Source organism: Lactuca saligna, chromosome 6 (genome assembly GCF_052625555.1).
Source record: "Lactuca saligna cultivar CGN05327 chromosome 6, ASM5262555v1, whole genome shotgun sequence".
Taxonomy (NCBI): Eukaryota; Viridiplantae; Streptophyta; class Magnoliopsida; order Asterales; family Asteraceae; genus Lactuca; species Lactuca saligna.
In genome coordinates, this window is record NC_136422.1 from 127,214,176 (window position 1) to 127,240,588 (window position 26,413).

Consider the following 26,413-nt stretch of genomic DNA (forward strand, 5'->3'; position numbering starts at 1 on the left):
GAGGTTTCGTTTGTGGAGGTGACTTCTTCTATAGGAATTTCTTTAGTGCCACTGGTACTTGGCACGTCAAAGTTATCAGGCTTGTTCAGCGGCTCTGGTACATATCTTCCTTTTGTTTTCCAGGACGTTCTCTCTGATAAACTAACTGTTTCATCGGCATTATCGATAGGAGCAGACCAGAAGAACTCATCACAGCCATCTGCGTTATCTTCGTTTATAATGGTAGTGAGTTCGGCTGTTTGATGTTCGGATACTCCTTTGAATTTATATACCTGATTGGGTGTTGTTCTCACCTTCTGGTACACAACAACATTTTCCTTAAGAATCGGGGACTTATTTTGTGACAGACGAGCGAACTCCACAGAATTTTTGGAAATAAGATTTTTGTGGTTTTCGTGTTCACTTTTTACAAACTCGGAACAATCGACTTCATCTTCTACAGAAATTACACTCATATCATCATCCTCATTAAGTTCGGATGCATTTTTAACATCAATTTTATTTTCCGAACTTAAATTGGCATTCAATGAGTCAAATTTTTGTATGGTTTTGGTCCTTAGTTTCAGCCTATCGTTTTCATCCAAAAGATTTTTCAGCATGTCCTTATGGTCCTTGGACTTTATAAAAGATTCTATTTTGTCCAGACCATACATGTAAGTGGGATTCACATCATCGGACGATACAACACTTTCGCAATTATATGCTTCAGCATCAATTTCATCTTCCTTAAACTCAAGGAAGGGCAAAATCATGCGATGAATTTTCTGCCCTATTTCACAGTTCAGATGAAGTTGAGTGATGTTAGCATAAAGACGTTTAGCAATTAAACAAAAAACATTTCTCTGTTTCAAAAGTTTTAAATTGTCTCTTTGCAAATAAATGTTTTCGTCTTTGGATTTAATCATCTCCGACTCCTTCAGCTCTATCCATATCCTCCGTTCTTCACTCTTGGAAGACACCCTGCTTATTTGGTCAGTTAGGTTAGAATTGGTGAGCCATGTTTGAGTTAAGCTACTATCTAAATTTAAGATTCTTGAATTGAAGCTTTTTAATTCTTTTTCATACGAATTTTGTGGGACTTTAAATGAAACAAAAACAAATTGTACCTTCTTGATCAATTCATCTAGCTCATTGATCTGTACACTGAGAGGTTTTGCTATGAAGCATAGATCCTCTCGCTCCTTGGAGTCTTCATTCCCACCATCCGTATTGTATCCCCTCATTTGAGATACATCTATCACCATCAAACACTTCCCACCGCTTTCTTCACCTCTTGCAACGTATGCCTCTCCATGAGATGGTTTCCTGACTTCATCATCCTCCGAGTCGGATGACCAGACCTGCACGCCACCGAACTCATCATCCGCTGCCGAACCCTGCACAATTAAAGCATTCATTGAAGGGTTAGCAGTAGCTTTCTTTCTCTTGATCTCTTCCAGCTTTTTCATCAACAAGGCCTCTTCATCTCTTTCCTCATCCTTCTCTGTTATTTTCTTTAGAACGCAGTCTTTGGCATAATGGTTCTTTCCTCCACAGTAGTAGAAACTCACACCTGAATCTCCTTCAACTTTCGCCTCTTTCTTTGGTTCCTCTGTCTTTAGCTCTTCCCTAACCTTTTCAGAACTATAGCTTCCCTGCTAGTTTCGGGTCTTATTAGTAGGGAATCTCTTCTTGATAAATCTCTTTGGATTAGACACCATCATTGCATAATCTTCAGAGGTTAGATCATAGTCTTCTAGATCCAAATCTTCATCTTCTACCACATTTTTGCTTTTAGATAGGAGGGCCAAGGATCCCAAACTTGAGACTACATTCTTCTCTTTCATGACAATCTTTTCTTGGGATTTCAAAATTCCCACCAGCTTTGCCAGCGAATAAGACTTGAACTGCTCGCGAGCCTTGACTGTAGACACAACAGATCTCCATTCAGATCTTAAGCCATTCAAAAAGGTGACTTTCTGTTCAATCAGCTTCCTTTCTATATCGTGTTTGATCATCTTGCTAACAAGATGATTGAAGCGATTGAACGTCTGAGTAACAGTTTCATCAGAATTCTGCTTAAATTCACCAAACTCAGACAAAAGCAAGGTCTGAATAGAATGCTCCAAATCTTCATCTGTGGAATATAGCTCTCGTAGCCTATCCCAGATTTCTTTAGCGGTACTGCAGGAACTTACCAATCTAAATGTATCAGATTGAAGAGCGAATCGGATCAGTCTCAAAGCTTTAATAATGCACTGAAACTTTTCCTTTTCGTCTTGTGCCACATCTTTAACATCTTTTAACAAATCATTATACTCTTTCTGAGTTTTAATAATTCTGGATGTTCCTGAGTGAGCGAATGGTCCTGACACAATAGCTTCCCATACAAGATACCCATTGTCTTCAGATCCGATGACGTAGTCTTCAAAGTGATGCACCCAAACTTCGTAATCTTGAGCGTAAAGAATAGGAATCTTTGTGGTTGATCCAATACTGTTTGAGATGTTGATAGGATTAGATTGAGAATCGTCCATGCTTGATCATTTAACCTTTTTGAAAGACCAGACTTGTAATATATAATATTAGGGCAAAACGAATAAGTAATGAGATACGTCAATTATGGAGTGACGGCTCAATAAATATCAGTTAATGCGGAATAAACCCTAATAACTTCTTTCACAAAAGAGATGTGTATGAATTACACAGCCTCCTGCTCTGATACCAATTGATGAGATTTATAAACTCTTTGATCGATTAGATCTTTGTAACAGGTAGATAATGAACGTAAAACAATGAAATAAAACACAAGTATGGATCTGAATGAGTCGAATGATTAGATTACTCAATCCTCAGCAGAGCTTGATTAAGAACTTCCGCTGTAGAGGATTTTAGGGTTACAAAAGATGTCTTCCAAATCAGACGTAAAAACAATATTCACGTCCCTTGAAAAGATGCATGCAAGCATCTATTAATACACAAACCCTAACAAACAAATCACGGATGGACAGTGTCACACCCCAAAACCAAGAATGGCGGAAACGTTCTAGGGTGGAGGACGTCATGTAAAGTATCACAACACAGTAAATGTAAATAATCAAACAACATCATCCATTTCATTAAATAAAATTTTAATACAAGCGTGTTCCGTACAGTTTTAGACACCAAAAATATAATGTAAATCAAAATAGTATGATGAGTCTTGAATGCGCTCCATCTTCTTAAAAGCTAGCATCGGTACCTGTCTACTGATGACCTGAGAATACAAGTTATTTTGAAAGAGTTTATCAGCATTAAGCTGGTAAATTCATAAGTATTTTAGTGTCGAGGTTTATTATCAAAACGTTTGAACCTGTCGCAAGTATGAGTTGTAAATGTATGTAAGTGTTTGTAAAAGTTTGAATCTCTCAGAAAAACCTATATTTTCTGTTAAAGTAGCCCTTTACCAAGGCTTAACTGTTTTGTATGCTTGTTTGATGTAAAAGTGTGTAATTTCCCAAGTGTAACTATCATTTAACAAAATATAGTTTGTACATTAAAGTTTAAGTGAGGTTATCACCAAAATGTAATGGGTAAATTATTGTAGTACTGTAGTTTTGTTTTATAGGAACTACTGCTGTACTAACTACCTTAAACCGGGTTTATATTAAGGTATCATGTGATAAATTGCACCATACTATCGACTGGTAACATCGACAACGTATAGTCGAAAAATAAGGTATGATGTTTGGCACCCGTAGACCTGTCGGTCCCACTGTAGCTAGCAACGAGGTGTAGGATAGTCAATCCAGTATAGATCTATACGCAAACTCACGCTCTCCCTCCAAGAGACTCTGGCTACAACTCGGGTCATGTCAATTAAGACATGCTCCCATACAGTGGATCACAGTTGTTAACGTATTCGTGTATATGCAATATAATGTTACTTGTTCTAGTATCGTTGTATATGTTCTCTTAGTAATAAGTATTGATTCCTGAATGAACTGACTCGTTGATCTAGAAATTGTAGTAGTATGATCCCGTGTTACCCCGATGGTAACTTACTAACGAGGTGTTGATAAGTATGAATATGGAAGTACTTTTATGTCAATACATGTATATATGATATATAACTAATATTGAAACGACCCTCGGATGGTCACCCGAAATTCCACCAGACCACATCCAAATCGAGGAAAATGAAATAGGACAGGTGGCTTTCCTAAGCCCTTTAAACATTATTTATACATTTATACATATATGGGCATGCAAATTTATAAGTAGTAAAACAAAGTTTAACCATTTGATAAGTAAAAGAGTTTGTAAAACATTTTGAAGTAAAACAGTTTGAATAGTGATAAAATCATTGGTTTCCTAGTTATTAATCACATGTGATTAATGCAATCACATGTGATCGAAGCAATAACTATAAGTGTTTAACTTGTATTCCCCCATAAAGTATTTAAAACATTTAAAAACATTTCAAAGGTTGAATAAAGGGGTATGAACTCACTTGGAAGTTTGAAGATAGCGAGATCGAAAACCGGGCAGAGTTTCGTCTCGGGAAACGGATTTTTCTCGGGATTCTCGGGAATCTCGGGAGTAAAATCGACTCTCGGGACTTGAGCAAAAAGACCAGAGCTTCGGGTTTGAACGGGCACGGAAATCGAGGCAAGATTGTGAGAGAAAGAGAGAAAATGAACAAATTTTTCGGAAAGGCTCGCATCCCTTTTATAGGGGTGCTGAACCGCCTCCGAACGCGGGGCGTACGCAGCGCGTACCCGTACGTCATCGCTTACGTATTTCGGATGGAGCGGGTCGGATGGGACGGCGGGTCGGGTAGCTTCGCATAGGGCGACGTGGACGATCCGAGGCCGTGCCCTCGAGTACGCGGGGCGTACGAGGGTACGCAGCGCGTACCTCGGCCCTAGGCTGACTCCTCTTCGGATAATACCGAATTTTTAATAAAAATTATATATAAATTATTTATCAAACTTCAAAAATTCATATCTCCTTCATACGAACTCCGTTTTTGACGTTCTTTATATCCCCACGAAGGTGAGACTACGATCTACAACTTTCGTTTAGATTCCATTGGCAAATTCCGAAATTATTTTTATTATTTATTTATTAAAATGACGTGATTAAGGAATTTCTTTAAAAATTCATAACTTCTTTATCTGACGTCGGTTTTAGCCAGACTTTTTACCGTTGAAATACTATTGTCGAGACCTTCGATTCTCGTTTAGGTCATCCCGGCCAAATGTCGCTCGATCTCCGTTTCGAGTTTTTAGCTGTCTGTTGCTAAGCTGAACTTGGAAAAATCATAACTTCAATATACGAAGTCGGATTTGGGCGTTCTTTTTACGTACGATCATGGTTTAATGAGATTTAAACATAGAAGAATTTAAATAGAAACTTTTTGGACATTTTATTATCAAAGTTAATTTTATTAACTCAAAAATGTTTACAATACTTGACCTATTAGGCCATTATAAAGAGTTGAAATATCGGGTTGTCACATCATCCCCCCGTTAGAGGGAATTTCGTCCCGAAATTCAAAGTAAGAGAACACTCGTGGATTAGGGAAATAGATGTGGGTACTTGTGTTGCATCTGATCTTCGCGTTCCCATGTGAATTCAGGTCCCCGCTTAGCGTTCCAGCGAACCTTCACGATGGGTATGCGACTTTGTTTTGTTTGCTTGACCTCTCGGTCCATGATTTCTACTGGTTCTTCTACAAAATTGAGGCTCTCGTTGATCTCGATCTCATCGAGTGGGATTACGAGAGTCTCGTCGGATAGACACTTTTTCAAGTTAGATACGTGGAATGTAGAATGTACGTTACGAAGTGCGCCTGGTAGATCGAGTTTGTAAGCTATGGGGCCGACTCTTGCAAGAATTTCGAAAGGCCCTATGTACCTCGGATTAAGCTTCCCACGCTTGCCGAAGCGTATCAAGCCCTTCCAGGGTGAGACTTTGAGAAGGACTCGGTCTCCCACATGAAATTCCAAAGGTTTCCTTCGTTTATCAGCGTAGCTCTTCTGTCGGTCTCTAGAGGCTTTCAATCGTTCACGGATTTGAACGATTTTCTCTGTCGTTTCCCGAATGATTTCCGGACCGGTAAGAGTAATGTCGGAAGCTTGCCCCCTTGCTAGTTGGGTATCACCCACCTCAGCCCAGCACAGAGGGGATCTGCACTTTCGGCCGTAGAGGGCTTCAAATGGAGCAGCCTTGATGCTCGTGTGATAACTGTTATTATAGGAAAACTGATGAGATTAAAGTTTCTTTTAATCTATGAAGATCGATAAGATCTTGAACAAGTTATAAAAACAATGACGATATAAACACAGTAAAATTATAGAACAAGAATGAATCAAACGTGTTGAATGATTAAAACAAAATCCTCAGAAGAGCTTGATTAAGAACATCAACTGTAGAGGATTGGAAGGTTACAAGTATGATCAAAGAAACCTTTAGTCGTCTGGAAAATATCGTATTCTCAGATCTCTAAAACCTTAACCTAATATGCATGCAAGCATAAGCTTATATACAAAGCATAAAAGATATACGGTTGGACAGGCCCAAACCGTAGTACAAAACAATATAAACAAACGAGCCCAAAAGACGCAATCTTCTAAGCCCAACAATCTCCCCCTTTGCGTCAATTTGGGGCGAGATCTTTACTTATTACTTGGGCCAGCAGCCGAAACTAGTACCTTCTTCACGGTACTAAACAGACACTTGGTGATGGAAAGAATTGTCTGTCTAAACCGGATGTACCAGTTGATCATATCTTCAAAATACTTAACATCATCGGCCGAATTCTCTTTACACCGTTTAACAATAAAAAGCACATGCTCCAAGCAAGTTGTGGTGTAAAGATGCTTATCAGCTAAAGCGAAGAGACATTTCTGTCCTTCTGCTCTAGTGAACATAACTGTGTTACGTCTCGGATCAATCTTGCCCAGCTGCATTTGATTTAGATCACTGGCCGATCCCACAGGAGCAATTTTGGGTTTCTTCTTGAAGACTGTGGCGACCTCCTGATCCATAAGGGCAACCTCCATGATATAGCAGATTAACATCCTTTTGACATGGTCTAGAATGGGACCATATTCAGCTTCATTGGTCAAAAGGATGTTATACAAGATGATCCAATCATGAGGATTTAGATTCGGTAGATCTGCTAGAGAGATGAGATGAACAGATTTTGCAGATCCCCGAATCAGTTTGAACCGAACGTTTATAAAACGTCCCTCAGTGTAAGGCTTTAGCACCCGAACATTGACAATCTTCTGAGCGCTCCATGTAAGGAATTGAGGACGAGCAGCCTTCAGGTAAAAGTCAATGAGCTCCCTGTCAAGCTCAGCGTTCGGGTGAGGGACATCAAAAATATTAGAGAAGACGTGAAAGATAAACGCCTTTCGAGTCAGCGGCATATCGAACTGCGAATCGACATAATTGCTGCAGTCGAACGATATGACCGGCTCGAGCCATAGGATGCTGGGGGTTTCAATGGCCTCTTTTATCAAACGTTCCCTGGTCCAGGCAGGGAAGAGAGTCTTTCGGCTCTCAAGGAGATCGTGGGCTTCTTTTTGCTTACGTTCGGCTTCGGCAGCCTCACGTGCCTCACGACTGGCATCATCACCAACCTTGCGACTGTTCTTTCGTTTCAAAATGTCGGCAATGGTCTCCTTGTCGCCTTCTGCATCTTCGTCCTCAGCTATATCTTTACCTTTGTTCTTCATACCTGAACTTAAAATTTGATGAGTTGAAGATGGTTCAGTTGTATGAGTAGCTTTGGAGGAAGGAGGTGGTTTTGAACTTGGCTTCTCATCTCCCCCTTGTTTCGGAATGGACACAAAACTTGGGAGGCCTTCGACTTTGTTTAGTAGATCAATGGCTGGAGAGAGCTTTTCAGCAAGGGATCGCCTCACCGAAAAGTTTAATATTGGATCATGTGCTTCCAGGATGTTTGAGATGACAGCGTGGACATCCGAAACACATGTCTTAACCACCTCCCGTTCGCAGCGAAGATCTTCCAGCTCTTGTTGAGATTGAGAGAGTTGAGTGGTCTTGACCTCAAGAGCCGTTGTTTTTAATGCCAGATCGTCCATTAAAGAACGCTCGGATGTCAAATCTTCTTGAAGCTTGACGAGACGAGCTTCAATGGAGGCTGTAAAAGCCGAGTTGTCGTTGCTTATGGTTTTACGTAGATTGGCGAACGATGGCAACTCCGATGTGACAAAGGAGACCAATTGTTGGACAATCGGTTCCAATGATGCCTTTGTGGCAGCTGCACTTTGTTGCATGGACTGCAGTAGAGCAGAGGCATCAGAAAATAGTTTATCGACTTTTTCGGTTGCAGCCTCACAAGCTCGTGTAGATGCCTAAATTGCAGCAGTTGCTGAGGCTGCTGAATCATGTTGGGCGCTGGTGAAGGCATCTACAATCTTCTGAAGTGCAGCTTCAGACAGGATTGATTGTTGGTTGGACGAGGAGGCGAGAAGGAGATCAATCTTCTCGTTGAGCTGTTTTAGATGTTTCTTAGTGACAGGTGCATCATCCTCCTCGTCACTCTGAATTTGAAACGGACTATAGTAGACCGAATCAAAGACCATGTCTTCTCCCCCGAGATAAGGGTTTTCACCCTCAGAGGCATTGCCATGAGAAGAAGAGGGTGGAGAGGTTGGGGGTGTAGAGGGTTTATTAGGAGAAGGTTGAGTGGGTGAAGGTGTAGTTTCGGTTGGTTGTTCTGTATGGGTAGTTTCGGTTGGTGGTTGTGTATGGGTAGTTTCGGTGGGTGGTTGTGTATGGGTAGTTTCGGTGGGTGGTTGTTTATGGGTAGTTTCGGTTGGGTGGGTTTTGGGTTGAGGAGGTTCGGCTACATGGGGTGATTCAGGGGTAGTGGTAAAGATTTGAGGAGGAGAAGGAATTGGGGAATTGGGAATTTGAATCTCTGGGGTAGGGGATCGAGGTGGTGTATTGCCTCGTGTAGGAGAAGCATCCCCTTGAGAGTCGTCAGAATCCGAACTCTCACCCTCAGAGTCACTCGAAGAGGAGGGAATAATTAGCTTTCGCTTTGGTTGAGTCTTCCTCTTCTTCGGTGGGGGGGAAGTGGCAGCTTTTGTCTGTTTCCTCTTCTTAGGTGAAGGCCCCTTTGAAGGTTTTTCTACTTGCTTTCCTTTATCCGCCTTTTTACCTTTGCTCAATGGTTTATCTGCATCGTGGATAGATCTGAGCATGTCCGGGGTCAGAACCCTTGGACCAGAAGGTGTTAGCTCCTTAAGCTTTCTGATCAGCCTGCTATCCGAAGGTACGCTTCCATACATGGACTCCGGAATCGAGCCAATAAAGGAGAATTTGGAGGCATCGGAGATGATGATCTTCTTGGTATGAAAAGTACCAACGGAAGTCATCGATGCACCTTCGGCAATGGGAACGTCGAACCTGTCCATTGCCCATTTAGTGATTAGAATCCAGAATCGGGCCAAGGAAACTTCAGAGTGTCTGGATGAACATGATAGGCTCTGAAGAAGTTGTTGCCATAGAACAAACCCGTAATCCAGGTTGATCCCATTGTAAACTCCATAAAGAATCGAAAGGAACAGACGACTGGCACCGTCGGAACCCGAACTTCTCTCCGACAGTCCCTTGAACAGGACTGTAAATAAACCGTTCCATTGAGGTGGTAAGCAGGACTTCTTGAATCTGGCAACGGATGTAAGAACCTCCGTGTATCCCATGTTGTAAAACATGCTATACATATGACCAGTTTGTATGGACTCCGGATGGACTCTGGATGAGTCAGAAGCAAATCCGAGTAGAGAGCAGAAACGAGGACGAGAAATGGAGGTTTTGTGATCTCCAATCTCGAAGAATACTCGATCGACGGCCTTGTCATAATATGCAGTCGCGTAGACCTGCGATAGGGCCGTCATAGGCACCGATGCGATTCTGGATAATGCTGGTTCGAGTTGTGAGTATTTTAGGCATTCTATGACCGGCGACATGTAAGGATCGTATGCCTTTGGGTTAAGATCAATTACTAAGCATTGCTGTGGGCGAATGGGAAGGATTTGGGATGTAGCATGAACTGAAGAAGAGTCAGCCATGGATGCAGGTTTGAAGAAGATGATGAACAGGAAACTGTAAGGGAACGTTTGTGGTTTGGAAAATTTGAGAGTGGTAAAGAGGTAAAAGGAGGTATAACGGGCTATTTATAGTGGGAGGGAAGAGAGAGAAAGATCGTTTCAAATCTCTTATGGATGACAGTTGGGACGGACGATGATCACGTAGGAGAGAGAGTGTCAGATTCCTAGGATCACGCCGCCCAATAATCGGCGTTTCATAGGGACAAGCCGTTACTGTTTAACCACGCGCATTAAATGCCATAGGACAAAGAAAAACTTAGGATTTCAAAAGGAATGTCCGTTATTAATACGATCAACCATTTATTGAGAAATGTTGAAAGGCTTCTTTTAATTCGGCTAAATGAAATCTCAGAAAGAAAGATAAGGACAAGATCCCAGGGGAAGAAAAGTTATGGTTAATAACATTTTCATAGGAATCACATAAAAATGGTACTTTCGTCAATTCGTTAGTAAAATCTTGAACAATATAATCGTTCACCGTCAATTCCTTAGGTGTTGAATTTTGGGTTTCACTTAGTTCGTAGTGTCATAAAACTAAGATCATAAACACAGATGTTGTGCAACCATAAACCTCAGTGGTAAGTGCTGAGAGTCTCAAGGGTTACCATGATGGAATGAGTGTAGTGGAGAAGTAATAGGAGATGGTGTAAGATAACAAAAGTACCTCTACTGCAAAAAGAAGGACTAAGCAGGAAGTTCTTAACTCATGTGAGAAAAGAATGAGGTAGCTCACGATTAGAATAAATGAAGTGGCCTTGTTGGGAAGACAAGGTTTGTGTATACCAGGTCATGAAGGCCTTTATTCAAAATCTTATGAGGCTTGAGACACATACAGCAGCATGCTTCTAGGGACAAGTAGGAAGTCCACAAAGTGTAACCACATAAACAAATAAAAACATAAAATTTTTTTTGGAATTTTTGAGGTAAACCGAACGCGAACCTACGATTGGTTTCGGTTGAAAAAAATTTTGAAAAACCGAACCCGAATGTTCAGTTGGTTTCGGTTCTAAAAAATTTTGAAAAACCGAACCCGAACCTTCGGTTGGTTTCAGTTGTACAAAAGTTTTGAAAAACCGAACCCGAACCTTCGGTTGGTTTCGGTTGTACAAAAGTTTGAAAAACCGAACCCGAACCTTCGGTTGGTTTCGGTTCTAGAAAATTTTGAAAAACCGAACCTGAACCTTTGGTTGGTGTCAGTTAAGAGTTTTTTTTTTTTTTTTTTTTTTTTTTTTTTTTTTTTTTTTTTTTTTTTTTTTTTTAATTCATTCTAGTAAAAACAGAATTGTACAGCCAATAGACAACATTGAGAAACTATCTTTGAAGAAAAGAGAGGGTTAGATAGTTGAGACGAACCCTAACGTTCGGTTGTTATCTTTAAGTTTGGTACTGATTCAGATTCCATCATACCAAGTCCTTGCAATATTTTATTGAATGATGCTTCAGGAAGAGCTTTTGTAAAGACGTCAGCCAGTTGATCAGTGGTTCTTACGAAGTGAACTTCGATGTTTCCATCTTCCACGTGATCTTTGATGAAGTGATACCTTAGTGCTATGTGCTTGGTTTTGGAGTGCTGCACTGGGTTATGACAGATCCTAATTGCACTTTCGGAGTCGCAATATAGTGGGATCTTCTTCATATTGAGTCCATAGTCTCGAAGTTGGCTTTGAATCCAAATCACTTATGATGTACATGATGCAGCTGCAATGTATTCTGCTTCGGCTGTGGATAGCGACACGCATGTCTGTTTCTTAGATTGCCAGCTGACTAACTTCCCGTCAAGAAATTGACATCCACCAGTCGTGCTTTTTCGGTCGAGTCCACATCCTCCAAGGTCAGCATCAGAATAGGCTTGAACGAAGAAGCCTGAGTTGGATGGATACCATAGACCTAAGGAGGTGGTTCGCTTGAGATATCGTAGGATGTTCTTCACTGCAAGCATGTGAGGTTCACGAGGGTTTGCCTGAAATCGAGCACAATAACACATAGAAAACATGATATCAGGTCTGCTAGCAGTAAGATACATTAACGATCCAATCATTTGACGATAGAGTGTGATATCAACAGCTGGTTTGTCTAGAGATGGGGTAAGCTTAGTGCCGAATGCCATTGGGACTTTGACTTTTGAGTCTCCCATCATACCGAACTTTGCTAGGAGAGTCTTCGTGTAAGCTTCCTGATTAATAAAGATGCCTTCGGGTCCCTGTCTTATGTTTAAACCAAGGAAGAAGTTAATTGGACCCATTGAGCTCATTTCAAACTTAGTCTCCATCAGCTTTCTGAATTCAGCTGTTAAGCTTGGATTCGTGGAGCCAAAGATGATATCATCGACATAAATTTGAACTATCATAAGGTGGTTACCTTCCTTTTTGCGAAAGAAGGTTGGGTCAACCGAACCTTGTTTGAATTTAGACATCTTTAAAAATTTTGTAAGCGTTTCATACCAGGCTCTCGGAGCTTGTTTAAGGCCGTACACAACTTTATCCCGAATATAGCAATGATTTGGATGCTTTTCGTTCACGAATCCAGGAGGTTGCTCTACGTACACCGTCTCTTCAAGTTCTCCATTGAGAAATGCACACTTGACGTCCATTTGGAAAACTTCAAAGTTCTTGTGAGCAGCATAAGCCAGAAATATTCTAACAGATTCTAGCCGAGCTACTGGAGCGAAAGTCTCTTCGTAGTCTATCCCTTCCTCCTGACAATATCCCTTTACCACCAGACGAGCCTTGTTCCGTATAACATTACCTTCCTTGTCCATTTTGTTCCTAAAAACCCATTTGAGACCAACAACTGAAGCATCTGGAGGAGTTGGAATTAGGCGCCAGACTTTGTTCCTTTCAAATTCGTTCAACTCGTCTTGCATTGCTTGAACCCAATCAGAGTGATCGAGAGCAGTGTTAACTGTCTTTGGTTCAACTTTTGATACGAATGAATTGAACATGCAGAACTCTACCTTTGAAAATAAGGAAGTTTGTTTTGCCTTCAGTTGGGATCGGGTCAGAACCTTTTCAGATACATCCCCAACTACTTGAGAGACAGGATGATCTCTGGTCCATTTGATAAGAGGAGGGTAATTTGGATCAACGGTTGGGTCTAATTCAGCATTGATTATTTCGTCTAGCTCAGATTGGCTATCATAACCGAGTGTCACATCATCATGTTCTACCTCAATTGGTGTACTTTGGAAGATATGAGGTTCGTGTGATTCTAGTGGGCCTGAGCTTGCTGGTGTTGAGACCTCTTCGGTTGAAGTTGTGGAATTTGGCTCCCCCTGGACTTGAGCGTTTGGCTCCCCCTCGACTTGAGTGCATGGCTCCCCCTCGACTTGAGCACTTGGCTCCCCCTCGACTTGAGCACTTGGCTCCCCCTCGATTTGAGCTTCGTTGGAAGGAGAGTCGTTACAGATTTATTCTTCTTCGTACATTCTCCTTGCAGCATCTTCAACAATCTGCTCCATGTGATCAACTTTGTTATCTGCTGCACCAGCTTCAGAAAGTGAAGCATTCTCTGGTTCATCAAAGAGCTCCAGAAATGTCTCGAATAGATTAGCAACCGAGACTGTAACCATTCCATTTGGAGGAAAGATTTCCCCAGTGATATTTTCTTTAGCCTGCAGCTTCTTGACATAGTTGTCGTCAAAGGTCACATAATACGTCTCTTCAATTTTTCTTGAACGCTTGTTTAGGACCCTGTATGCCTTGGATGTGAGAGAGTAACCCAGAAATATTCCTTCGTCGGCTTTGATATCAAACTTGTTGCGGTGTTCTTTAGAGTTGAAGATGAAGCACCTTGAGCCGAACACATGGAAAAATTTCACATTTGGCTTCCTGTTGTTCAATATCTCATATGGGGTGAGTGCGAACCTTTTGTTGAGATATGACCTGTTCTGTGTAAAACAAGCAGCAGAAATAGCATCAGCCCAAAAATAAAGAGGTAAAGAAGCGAAACTTAGCATAGTTCGGGCAGCTTCACACAAGGATCGGTTTTGTCTTTCGACTATTCCGTTCTGTTGTGGTGTGTAGGGAGCTGAGAAATTATGACTAATTCCCTTCTCTGCAAGAAACTCTTCAAACTCCCTGTTCTTGAATTCGAGACCATTGTCGCTTCTGATGTTGCGAACAACCTTCTTGAGCTGTACTTCAATTTGCGTAATAAACATTTTCAGCTTTTGAGTCGCTTCAGATTTGAGCTTTAGAAAGAACACCCATGTAAATCGAGAAAAGTCATCAACGATAACAAGAATGTACTTGCTACCACTGATGCTTTCGATAGATGAAGGGCCACACAAATCAATATGAATTAATTCGAGTGGTTCAACAACTTTTGTGTTGATAATAGATGGATGACTTTGACGACTCTGCTTTCCCATTTCGCATGCAGCACATAGATGATCCCTGTCGAACTTGAGTAATGGAATGCCCCTTACATGACCTCCTCTAACAAGACGATTGATATCTTTGAAGTTAAGATGAGATAATCTTCTGTGCTACAACCAGCTTTCGTCGGATTGCGCTTTTGACAATAAGCATACAGCTGGGTTTCCTTTGATGGCTTTCATATTTAAGGGAAACATTTCACCCTTTCGCTCTGACTTGAGAATTATTTTATTTGACTTTTTCTCTATAATTTCTGAACCTTCATCATCGAATGAGACTTTGAGACCTGTACCTCCAACCAGTTGAGATACACTAATGAGGTTATGTTGGAGTCCTTCCACATAAGCCACCTTCCTTATAGAGAAGTCCCCATTGGTTATCATCCCGTATCCCTTTATGGTGCCGAAAGAATTGTTTCCGAACTTGACGTTGCCACCATTTGCAAGCGATCTGTACTCCCTAAGCTCATTTTTCCTCCCTGTCATGTGACGTGAGCAGCCACTATCAATGTACCATTCTTCGTCGAACTGCTCGTCACTTATACCCTGCAAAATTTAGATAGATTTAGGAACCCAAAGTTTCTTGGGTCCACGTGAGCTTTGCATGGAAACAGGAGCAATAAGAGAGATATCAACAAGATAAGTTCTTTTTACGAGAGTTGTTTTATCTTTCCTTTTAATGGTGTACACTTTTATTTTGTTAAGATTAGTAGTGTTAGATTCGGTCTCTGGTGTGGATTTATTGACCTTCTGCTTCCACTTTTGCTCAGTTGATGAATGAGATTTAGAACGAGAGCGATATGAAACAGAGGGTGAAGAAGAATTAGAAGAATGAGAAGAATTAGACTTAGAAGGAGACTCTAGGTGACCCTTTTGTTTTTCATCATTGGAGGGACCGACCTTAGAGTTTTGTACTCTTTTGTCTTCAGAACCGAACCTTTGCGTTCGGTTGGAGCCACCTTTGGAACCGAACCTTTGGTTCTGGTTGATATCCTTTTCAGAACCGAACTTCTGCTTTCGGTTGTTATCTTTTTGTGAACCGAACCTTGACTTTTGGTTGATATCTTCTTGTGAACCGAACCTTGACTTTCGGTTGATATCTTCTTGTGAACCGAACCTTGACTTTCGGTTGATATCTTCTTGTGAACCGAACCTCGGCTTTCGGTTTTTGGGACTTTCAAGCTTTTCTGCAGGAATGTTTTCATACTTTAGATTCTTGTCTTGATGAGTGAAGTATGCATTCTGGGAACGCCAGAATTGTTTCCTTTCAGAAAGGTTCTTCCGGTATCTATTGTTCCTTTCTATCTTCCTGTTCCGCATCTGAGAAGGTTGATGATGAACATTTGCTTTCGTTTTTGCTGACTCCTTGACTGGTTCCATTTGAACTGCGGTAGAATTACTTTGAGCTGAAGAAGCCGAAGGAATGTCTTCTTTTGGTGAGTGAACATCCTTCTGAGGAGTATCTTTTGTACCACTAGTGCTCGGCTCACTGAAGTTATTTGGCTTATTCAATGGTTCGGGTATGTATCTTCCTTTGCTCTTCCAGGAAGTTCTTTCAGATAAACCAATGGTTTCGTCTGCATTATCAATAGGAGCTTCCCAGAAGTATTCATCACAGCCATCAGCATTGTCTTCGTTTACAATGGCTGCAAGTTCAGCTGTTTGATGTTCGGTTACTCCTGTTACCTTGTATACTTGATTTGGAGTAGTTCTGACCTTTTGATACACAACAGCTTTCTCAACTAATTTCGGGGACTTTTGATGGGACAACCGAGCGAACTCTACTGAATTTTCAGAAATAAGATTCTTGTGATTTTCTGGCTCGGTTTTAATAAATTCTGAGCAGTCAACCGTGTCCTCTACAGAAATTTCACTCATATTGTCGTCCTCGTTAAGCTCAGATGCATTTTCAACATCAATTTTGTTTTCTGAGCTTACTTTGGCGTTTAAAGAGTCAAATTTTTGCATGGTTTCGGTCCTCAGTTTAAGTCTGTCATTTTCATCCAAAAGATTTTTAAGCATGAGCTTGTGGTCTTTAGATTTAATGAAGGACTCAATTTTGTCCAGTCCATACATGTAGGTGGGATTTATGTCATCAGACGATATCACACTTTCACAGTTATAGGCTTCGGCATCGATTTCATCTTCCTTAAATTCTAGGAAGGGCAAGATCATGCGGTGAATTCTTTGGCCTATTTCACAATCCAAGTGAAGCTGAGTAATATTAGAATACAAACGTTTAGCAATTAAACAAAAAACATTTCGTTGTTTTAACAACTTCAAATTGTCTCTTTGCAAATAAATGTTTTCATCTTTAACTCTGACTAATTCCGATTCCTTTAACTCTATCCACATTCTCCGCTCCTCACTCTTCGACGCTGCCCTGCTCAATTGATCAGTTAGGTTAGAATTTGTGACCCGAGTTTGAGTTAAGCTACTATCTAGATGAGATATTCTTGAATTGACACCTTTTAGTTCTTTCTCATAAGAGGATGATGGTACTTTACATGAAATAAAAACAGATTGTACATTCTTTATCAGTTCATCCAGCTCATTGAACTGCTGGCTGAGTGGTTTGGCTGTGAAGCACATGTCCTCCTTTGCATTCTGTCCATCATTGCCTCCATCAGTGTTGTATCCCCTCAATTGAGATACGCCAGAAACCATAAGGCATTTACCACCACTGCCTTCTTCCTTAGACACGAACGCCTTTCCATGAGTAGGCTGCCTCACTTCCTCGTCTTCTGAGTCGGTAGACCAAACTTCCGTGCTACCGAACTCACCACCTGGAACAGAACCCTGCACAATAAGAGCATTACTAGGCGGGTTAGCAGTAGACTTCTTCTTTCTTAACTCATCTAGCCTTTTCTGCAACACAGCTTCCTCATCGTTCCCATCACCTTTCTCAGCCATTTTCTTGAGGACACAGTCCTTAGCATAATGATTTTTCCCACCACAGTAGAAACAGCTCACTCCAGAGTCGCCGTCAACCTTCGGTTCCTTCTTGTGCTCCTCAACTTTCGGTTCATTAACCACCTTTTCAGAGCTGTAACTTCCCTGCCAGTTTCGGTTTTTGTTGCTGGGAAATTTCTTCTTTATGAACCTTTTGGGATTGGATACCATCAAGGCATAATCTTCTGATGTGAGATCATATTCTTCTAGGCTGAGGTCTTCATCCTCCATAACGGCTTTACTTTTTGACAAGAGAGCCAACGAACCGAGACCGGAAACGACATTCTTCTCTTGCACCACGTTTTTCTCTTGAGACTTGAGAATTCCCACCAGTTTCGCCAAAGAGTATGATTTAAATTGCTCATGGGCTTTAACCGTGGAAACTACTGCTCTCCACTCAGACCTTAGACCATTCAGGAATGTAACCTTCTGTTCGATGAGCTTCCTTTCGATATCATGTTTGATCATCTTGCTGAGAAGATGATTGAAGCGATCGAAGGTCTGGGTCACAGATTCTTCAGCCCCTTGTCTGAATTCACCAAACTCAGATAGAAGCAGAGTTTGAATAGAATGTTCGAGATCTTCGTCTGTAGAGTACAGTTCACGAAGTCTGTCCCAAACATCCTTCGCCGTCGTGCATGAGCTAACCAATCTAAATGTATCGGACTGAAGGGCGAACCGGATCAATCTTAGTGCTTTGATATTGCATTGGAACTTGTCCTTTTCATCTTGTGCAATGTCTTTCACATCCTTGAGCAGATCATTGTATTCTTTTTGAGTTTTAATGATTCTGGACGTTGCAGAATGAGAGAACGGTCCGTTTGTGATGGCTTCCCAAATCAAATACCCATTTTCCTCCGACCCAATAACGTAGTCTTTGAAATGATGTGCCCATACTTCATAATCGTTGGTGTATAAGATCGGAATCCTTGTCGTCGAACCAATGCTGTTTGAAATATTAATAACGTTTGATTGTGTCGCGTCCATTATGATCGTAAAAACCTGTTCAAAGATCAGACTTGTAATAAAGCAGATCAGGGCAAAATAATAAATATCAAGATACGTCAATAAAGATATGACGGCTCAATAAATATTGATGATTGCGGAAAAACCCTAATGAAAATCTTTTTAACAGAAAAGATGTGTATCAATTACACAGCCTCCTGCTCTGATACCAATTGATGAGATTAAAGTTTCTTTTAATCTACGAAGATCGATAAGATCTTGAACAAGTTATAAAAACAATGATGATATAAACACAGTAAAATTATAGAACAAGAATGAATCAAACATGTTGAATGATTAAAACAAAATCCTCAGAAGAGCTCGATTAAGAACATCAACTGTAGAGGATTGGAAGGTTACAAGTATGATCAAAGAAACCTTTAGTCGTCTGGAAAATATCGTATTCTCAGATCTCTAAAACCTTAACCTAATATGCATGCAAGCATAAGCTTATATACAAAGCATAAAAGATACACGGTTGGACAGGCCCAAACCGTAGTACAAAACAATATAAACAAACGAGCCCAAAAGACGCAATCTTCTAAGCCCAACAAAAAATCGACAAGGGGTAAATGAGTATCCCATGCCTTCCCAAAGTCAATCACGCAGGCTCGCAACATATCTTCCAGTGTTTGGATGGTCCTCTCACTCTGTCCGTCGGTCTGAGGATGGTAGGCTGTGCTCATGTCTAGCCTTGTTCCTAGGGAATGTTGTAGTGATTGCCAAAATCTTGAGGTAAACCTACTATCTCTATCGGAGATAATGGAAATAGGTACACCATGTAGCCGTACGATTTCCCTAATGTATGTTCTCGTAAGTTTCTCCATCTTGTCGGTTTCTTTGATAGGTAGGAAGTGTGCAGACTTGGTCAATCTATCGACGATGACCCATATGGTATCAAGTCCACCCGCTGTCTTGGGCAACTTGGTTATGAAATCCATAGTGATCCGCTCCCACTTCCATTCTGGGATCTCTGGTTGTTGCAATAAACCAGAGGGCTTCTGGTACTCGACCTTAACCTTTGTGCAAGTAAGGCATTTACTCACGAAGGTAGCAATCTCTGCTTTCATATTAGGCCACCAGTATAGCTTTTTAAGATCCAGATACATCTTATCTGAACCTAGGTGGACGGAATACCGAGTGTTGTGCGCCTCGGTCATGACCAAGTCTCGGAAACCACCGTGTTTCGGTGTCCAGATCCGATCCATGAAATATAAGGCTCTGTCACCCTTGGCTTCTAAATTCTTGTCCATTCCTCTGAGGGATTCACTTGTCACCTTTTCAGGTTTTATGGCTTCAAGTTGGGCCGCCTGAATTTGATTAGACAAGTGTGAATGGATCGTTATTGACAATGACTTGATTTTGCGACCAGAATATTCCTTCCGACTTAGGGCGTCTGCTACTACGTTGGCTTTACCCGGATGATAATGAATATCGCATTCGTAATCACTGAGTAGCTCGACCACCGTCGTTGTCTCATGTTGAGCTCCTTTTGATCGAAAATGTGTTGTAAACTCTTGTGGTCGGTAAAGATAGTGCTCTTCGTTCCATACAAGTAATGTCTCCAGATCTTCAGAGCAAACACCACTGCTCCTAGTTCAAGATCGTGGGTCGTGTAGTTAACCTCGTGTGTTTTCAACTGTCTCGAGGCGTAGGCGATGACCTTACCTCACTGCATCAGAACACACCCGAGCCCTTGGTTCAATGCATCGCAATAGACCACGAAGTCTTCTATTCCTTCGGGAAGGGATAGTATTGGTGCGGTGCACAAGGCTCGTTTGAGTGTTTGGAACGCTCTTTCTTGTTTCTCTTCCCAGTCAAAGACCACGCCTTTCTGGGTTAGGGTTGTAAGAGGTTTCGCTATTCGAGAAAAGTTCTGAATGAATCTGCGGTAGTAGCCAGCGAGACCTAGAAATTGGCGAATTTCTGTAGGCGTCTTGGGTGCTGACCAGTTCTCAATGGCTTTAATTTTGGATGGGTCCACGTGGATTCCCTCTTTGCTTACCACGTTCCCTAAGAATTCGACTCTCCGGATCCAAAATTCACATTTCGAGAACTTCGCATAAAGCTTCTCTTTTCGTAATGTCTCTAGAACTTCTCGCAGGTGATCGCCATGCTCTTTCTTGCTTCGGGAGTAGATCAGGATGTCATCAATGAAAACGATGACGAACTGATCCAAATAAGGTCGGCATACTCTATTCATCAGATCCATGAAGACTGCTGGCGCATTGGTCAATCCGAATGGCATCACCACGAACTCGTAGTGTCCGTAACGAGTTCGGAAGGCTGTCTTTGGAACATCCTCCTCTAGTACCCGTAACTGGTGATATCCGGATCTCAGATCAATCTTAGAAAAGTAGTTCACCCCTTGTAGTTGGTCGAATAGATCATCTATGCGAGGCAGAGGGTAACGATTTTTTGACCTTCAGTTTGTTGAGTTCTCTGTAGTCAATACACATACGGAATGATCCGTCTTTCTTCTTAACGAACAAGACCGGTGCTCCCCAAGGTGAGAAACTCGGTCTTATAAAGCCCTTGCTGAGCAGTTCGTTAAGTTGACCAGAGAGTTCTTGCATCTCAGCTGGTGCTAAACGGTAGGGCGACTTGGCTACTGGGGTTGCTCTTGGAACTAAGTCGATTCTGAACTCGACCTGTCGTTGCGGAGGTAACCCGGGTAGTTCTTCTGGAAAAATGTCGGGGAAGTCGCTCACTACAGGGATGTTCTTTAGTTCTTTCGTTTTGAGGCTCTGGTCGACGACGTGAGCAAGGAATGCATGGTATTCCTTACGCAGATACTTCTGTGCTTGAATACTTGATATGATGCAAAGACTTGCACCAGGTTTGTCGCCATAGACTATAAGAGTTTCGTTAGACGGAAGGTTTAGACGGACTACTTTCTCGTAGCACATGATGTCAGCGCGGTGAAGGCTTAACCAATCCATGCCAATGATAACGTCGAAACTTTTTATTGAGACTGGCATGAGGTCGATTGGGAATGAATGGTTATCTAGAGTTAGGGTACAACCTAAGTATATGCTACTCGTACTTTCAGTTTAACCATTAGCCATTTCTACTGTGAATAGTTCTTTGAGTGCGTGCGGTGGTTGATTAAGCATGCGAGTAAATTTATGGTTTACGAAGTTTCCTTCCGCTCCACTATCGAATAGAATGCATGCATAGGAGTCATCGAGGAGGAACGTACCAGTCACCACTGTCGGGTCAGCAACTGCCTCCCCGTGGCCTATCGCTAGTACCCTCCCTGCTCCGCCAACATTTTTCGCCTTGGGGCAGTCCCTCCTATAGTGGCCTGTTTCGCCACATCCATAGCAGGTCGGGCTCGCGCCAGAGCCGGGGACTTGGGCGATCGGTCTCGCCGGAGATTTACAGAAACGGACTGTGTGTCCTCTCCTGTGGCAGTTAGAGCACTGCATTTCATGGCAGGGGCCATTGTGGTGGTAGTTGCATTTGTTGCACTTGGGCGAACTTCCAGCATACCCACCCACTGGAGTAGTAGTAGCAGTAGCAGGGGTTATTGCGGCATGTATTGCCACAATTTGCTGCTTTTTGGCAGCCTGTTGCTTCTTCTTTTCATCCCAGAATTTCCGCTTAGTATCAGCGGGTTTGGAGAGTTCCGGGATGGTTAGCGTGGTTGTGGTTGCAGGGGTTTTGACTCCATGGTCAATGAGTCGTTGTGCCAATCGTTTGGCACTGTCGAAGGTAGCGGGGTTTGATGCTAGAACATTCCCCTGATACGGAGGCACAAGCCCCCATATGTATCTTTCGATCTTTTTCCCTTCAGTGGGAACCATATTAGGGCAGAGGGCCACCATTTCGCTGAATCTGGCGGTGTAAGCGACAATGTTGGTGCCCTTCATGGTCAGGCTCCAAAGCTCCTGCTCTAGTTTTTGAACCTCGCCCCTCGGGCAGTATTCCTCAATCATGAGGTCTTTCATCGTTTCCCAGCCTATGTCATTGGCTACGACAAGAGTTAGAGATTTAACGTGGCCGTTCCACCACGTCAGGGCCTTTCCTTCAAAGGTGCTTGCGGCATATTTCACTTTGCTCGCAGCAGGGCATGAACATATTTCGAAGACCGCTTTAGTCTTCTCGAACCATTGCGAGAGGGCAATGACTCCGTCGGTCCCATGAAAGGACTTCAGCTTGCAGTTGGTGAAATCCTTGTAAGAGCACTCTCTCGAGCGCACAGGGGTTTCAACCGGAATTGATTCCACAGGGGTTCCACCTCTGCTGGCATCAGAAGAGTGATACTGAGCCATGGCAGTTGCCACTGCTGCAGCTACGGCAGCATTTAGGGCTGCAGTATCGATGACCGGAGGCGGGAGGAGGTGGTGGTGCAGGATTATTCCTGGGAGATTTGCGAGGAGGCATCTTTCAGCTATAAGTTTATAAAGGTAAGAAAAATGGTAAGAATCATTTTGTAAGCAACGTGAGAGTGATACATGGACTAACTAACCATAGCCCAACAGTTGAATGAGTGTTTGAAATCACAACAAGAAATATTAGTAGGAAAACACAAGTGTATAGATTTTTCCCACAATTTAGATAGATTTCAATAATACTGGTATTACTGATGTAATAAGTTCAAGGAAAAATCGACCTAACAGTAGGTCTTACATCATACCATATAGAAAAGTTTGACAGTTCTTAGATTCCTAATTAGAGTACTGGAAGTTAGGAATATTTTACACACAAGTGCTACTGAGAGCACAGATGTTAAAGGCTAATCCTTAACCCTAAAGATAATGATGTACTAGACATCATCTAACGGCGATGAATATTCCTCGGGAGAACCCTAAGGTCTCTCATTTGACGGACCACCTCTTGAAGGTGTTGCTCATGAGCACTTTGGCGAGCTCGGAGTTCCATGACTTCAGCTTGAGAGGCAACCAGTTGTTGCTGTAGGGTTTCATTGGTTCTCTGGGTCCGTTCCATGTCTTCTTCAAGACGGCAGATGCGGACTGTGTTGACACTTGAGTTGGCATCAATCTCCATGACCCGGTCGATGGCTACTCTACCTTGCTCGACATTACGAGCTATCCAGCGGATAATGACAGGTAGGGCTCGGTCATCAGAGCCACCATTGCTGACGTTGTAAAAGCTTCGGTCCCCAAAGTATGGTAAGGGTTGACCCTATTCATCACTCCAACGATTTAAGTTGTTTGCCCATAAGGGAGTATGACCTGGAAAAGCGGGTCGAGGGTTGTTGTTTGGGGGTTGACCTACGAGCGGTAGGTTGTTGACTTCAGGCTCAGAGTCTGATCCATCTGAGAAGCCTTCAGCTTGATGATCATCCAACGGAATTTGGTGTTCATTGTCAGACTCTGCTTCGAGCATTCCTATGTTGCCTTCATTTGGAAAGTACGGGTCGTCGTGATGGAATCCAGCCATTTAAATCTACGCGAGAAGAGAGGTATAAAGATATAGTATGTATGTAGTTAATAGCACAAAATACACCTATAGTATTTTAAGTTTAAGTTCCACTGATCTTTTTGTGGCATTGTTGGTAAGTTTTTAGACTTGTTAACACATCACAACTATTCTAGGGCATATGCTAATCACTCCTCGGACCAACATAGTTGATCAGGCTATGCCATTCCCAGGACTGACCATACATCCCCTAGCTTACCTGTGATATTTAACAATCGTAATACTCTTGTTCTTGTCGTTGTGACACTGGTTTTAGTATGAATGCAGACTAGTATACTTAATTAACTATTTTAGTATTTAAAGTATAGACTCTTGGTCAGAGTGTTTTAATCCCAAATGGGTTTATAGTTTAGTATATCTTTTATGGGTTGATATACTTGCTTCACTATAAACAATGCTCTGATACCAATCTGTCACACCCCAAAACCAAGAATGGCGGAAATGTTCTAGGGTGGAGGACGTCATGTAAAGTATCACAACACAGTAAATGTAAATAATCAAACAACATCATCCATTTCATTAAATAAAATTTTAATACAAGCGTGTTCCGTACAGTTTTAGACACCAAAAATATAATGTAAATCAAAATAGTATGATGAGTCTTGAATGCGCTCCATCTTCTCGAAAGCTAGCATCGGTACCTGTCTACTGATGACCTGAGAATACAAGTTATTTTGAAAGACTTTATCAGCATTAAGCTGGTGAATTCATAAGTATTTTAGTGTCGAGGTTTATTATCAAAACGTTTGAACTTGTCGCAAGTATGAGTTGTAAATGTATGTAAGTGTTTGTAAAAGTTTGAATCTCTCAGAAAAACCTATATTTTCTGTTAAAGTAGCCCTTTACCAAGGCTTAACTGTTTTGTATGCTCGTTTGATGTAAAAGTGTGTAATTTCCCAAGTGTAACTATCATTTAACAAAATATAGTTTGTACATTAAAGTTTAAGTGAGGTTATCACCAAAATGTAATGGGTAAATTATTGTAGTACTGTAGTTTTGTTTTATAGGAACTACTGCTGTACTAACTACCTTAAACCGGGTTTATATTAAGGTATCATGTGATAAATTGCACTATACTATCGACTGGTAACATCGACAACGTATAGTCGAAAAATAAGGTATGACGTTTGGCACCCGCAGACCTGTCGGTCCCACTGTAGCTAGCAGCGAGGTGTAGGATAGTCAATCCAGTATAGATCTATACGCAAACTCACGCTCTCCCTCCAAGAGACTCTGGCTACAACTCGGGTCATGTCAATTAAGACATGCTCCCATATAGTGGATCACAATTGTTAACGTATTCGTGTATATGCAATATAATGTTACTTGTTCTAGTATCGTTGTATATGTTCTCTTAGTAATAAGTATTGATTCCTGAATGAACTGACTCGTTGATCTAGAAATTGTAGTAGTATGATCCCGTGTTACCCCGATGGTAACTTACTAACGAGGTGCTGATAAGTATGAATATGGAAGTACTTTTATGTCAATACATGTATATATGATATATAACTAATATTGAAACGACCCTCGGATGGTCACTCGAAATTCCACCAGACCACATCCAAATCGAGGAAAAGGAAATAGGACAGGTGGCTTTCCTAAGCCCTTTAAACATTATTTATACATTTATACATATATGGGTATGTAAATTTATAAGTAGTAAAACAAAGTTTAACCATTTGATAAGTAAAAGAGTTTGTAAAACATTTTGAAGTAAAACAATTTGAACAATGATAAAATCATTGGTTTCCTAGTTATTAATCACATGTGATTAATGCAATCACATGTGATCGAAGCAATAACTATAAGTGTTTAACTTGTATTCCCCCCCATAAAGTATTTAAAACATTTAAAAACATTTCAAAGGTTGAATAAAGGGGTATGAACTCACTTGGAAGTTTGAAGATAGCGAGATCGAAAACCGGGCAGAGTTTCGTCTCGGGAAACGGATTTTTCTCGGGATTCTCGGGAATCTCGGGAGTAAAATCGACTCTCGGGACTTGAGCAAAAAGACCAGAGCTTTGGGTTTGAACGGGCATGGAAATCGTGGCAAGATCGTGAGAGAAAGAGAGAAAATGAACAAATTTTTCGGAAAGGCTCGCATCCCTTTTATAGGGGTGCTGAACCGCCTCCGAACGCGGGGCGTACGGGCGTACGCAGCGCGTACCTGTACGTCATCGCTTACGTATTTCGGATGGAGCGGGTCGGATGGGACGGCGGGTCGGGTAGCTTCGCATAAGGCGACGTGGACGATCCGAGGCCGTGCCCTCGAGTACGCGGGGCGTACGAGGGTACGCGGCGCGTACCTCGGCCCTAGGCTGACTCCTCTTCGGATAATACCGAATTTTTAATAAAAATTATATATAAATTATTTATCAAACTTAAAAAATTCATATCTCCTTCATATGAACTCCGTTTTCGACGTTCTTTATATCCCCGCGAGGGTGAGACTACGATCTACAACTTTCGTTTAGATTCCGTTGGCAAATTCCGAAATTATTTTTATTATTTATTT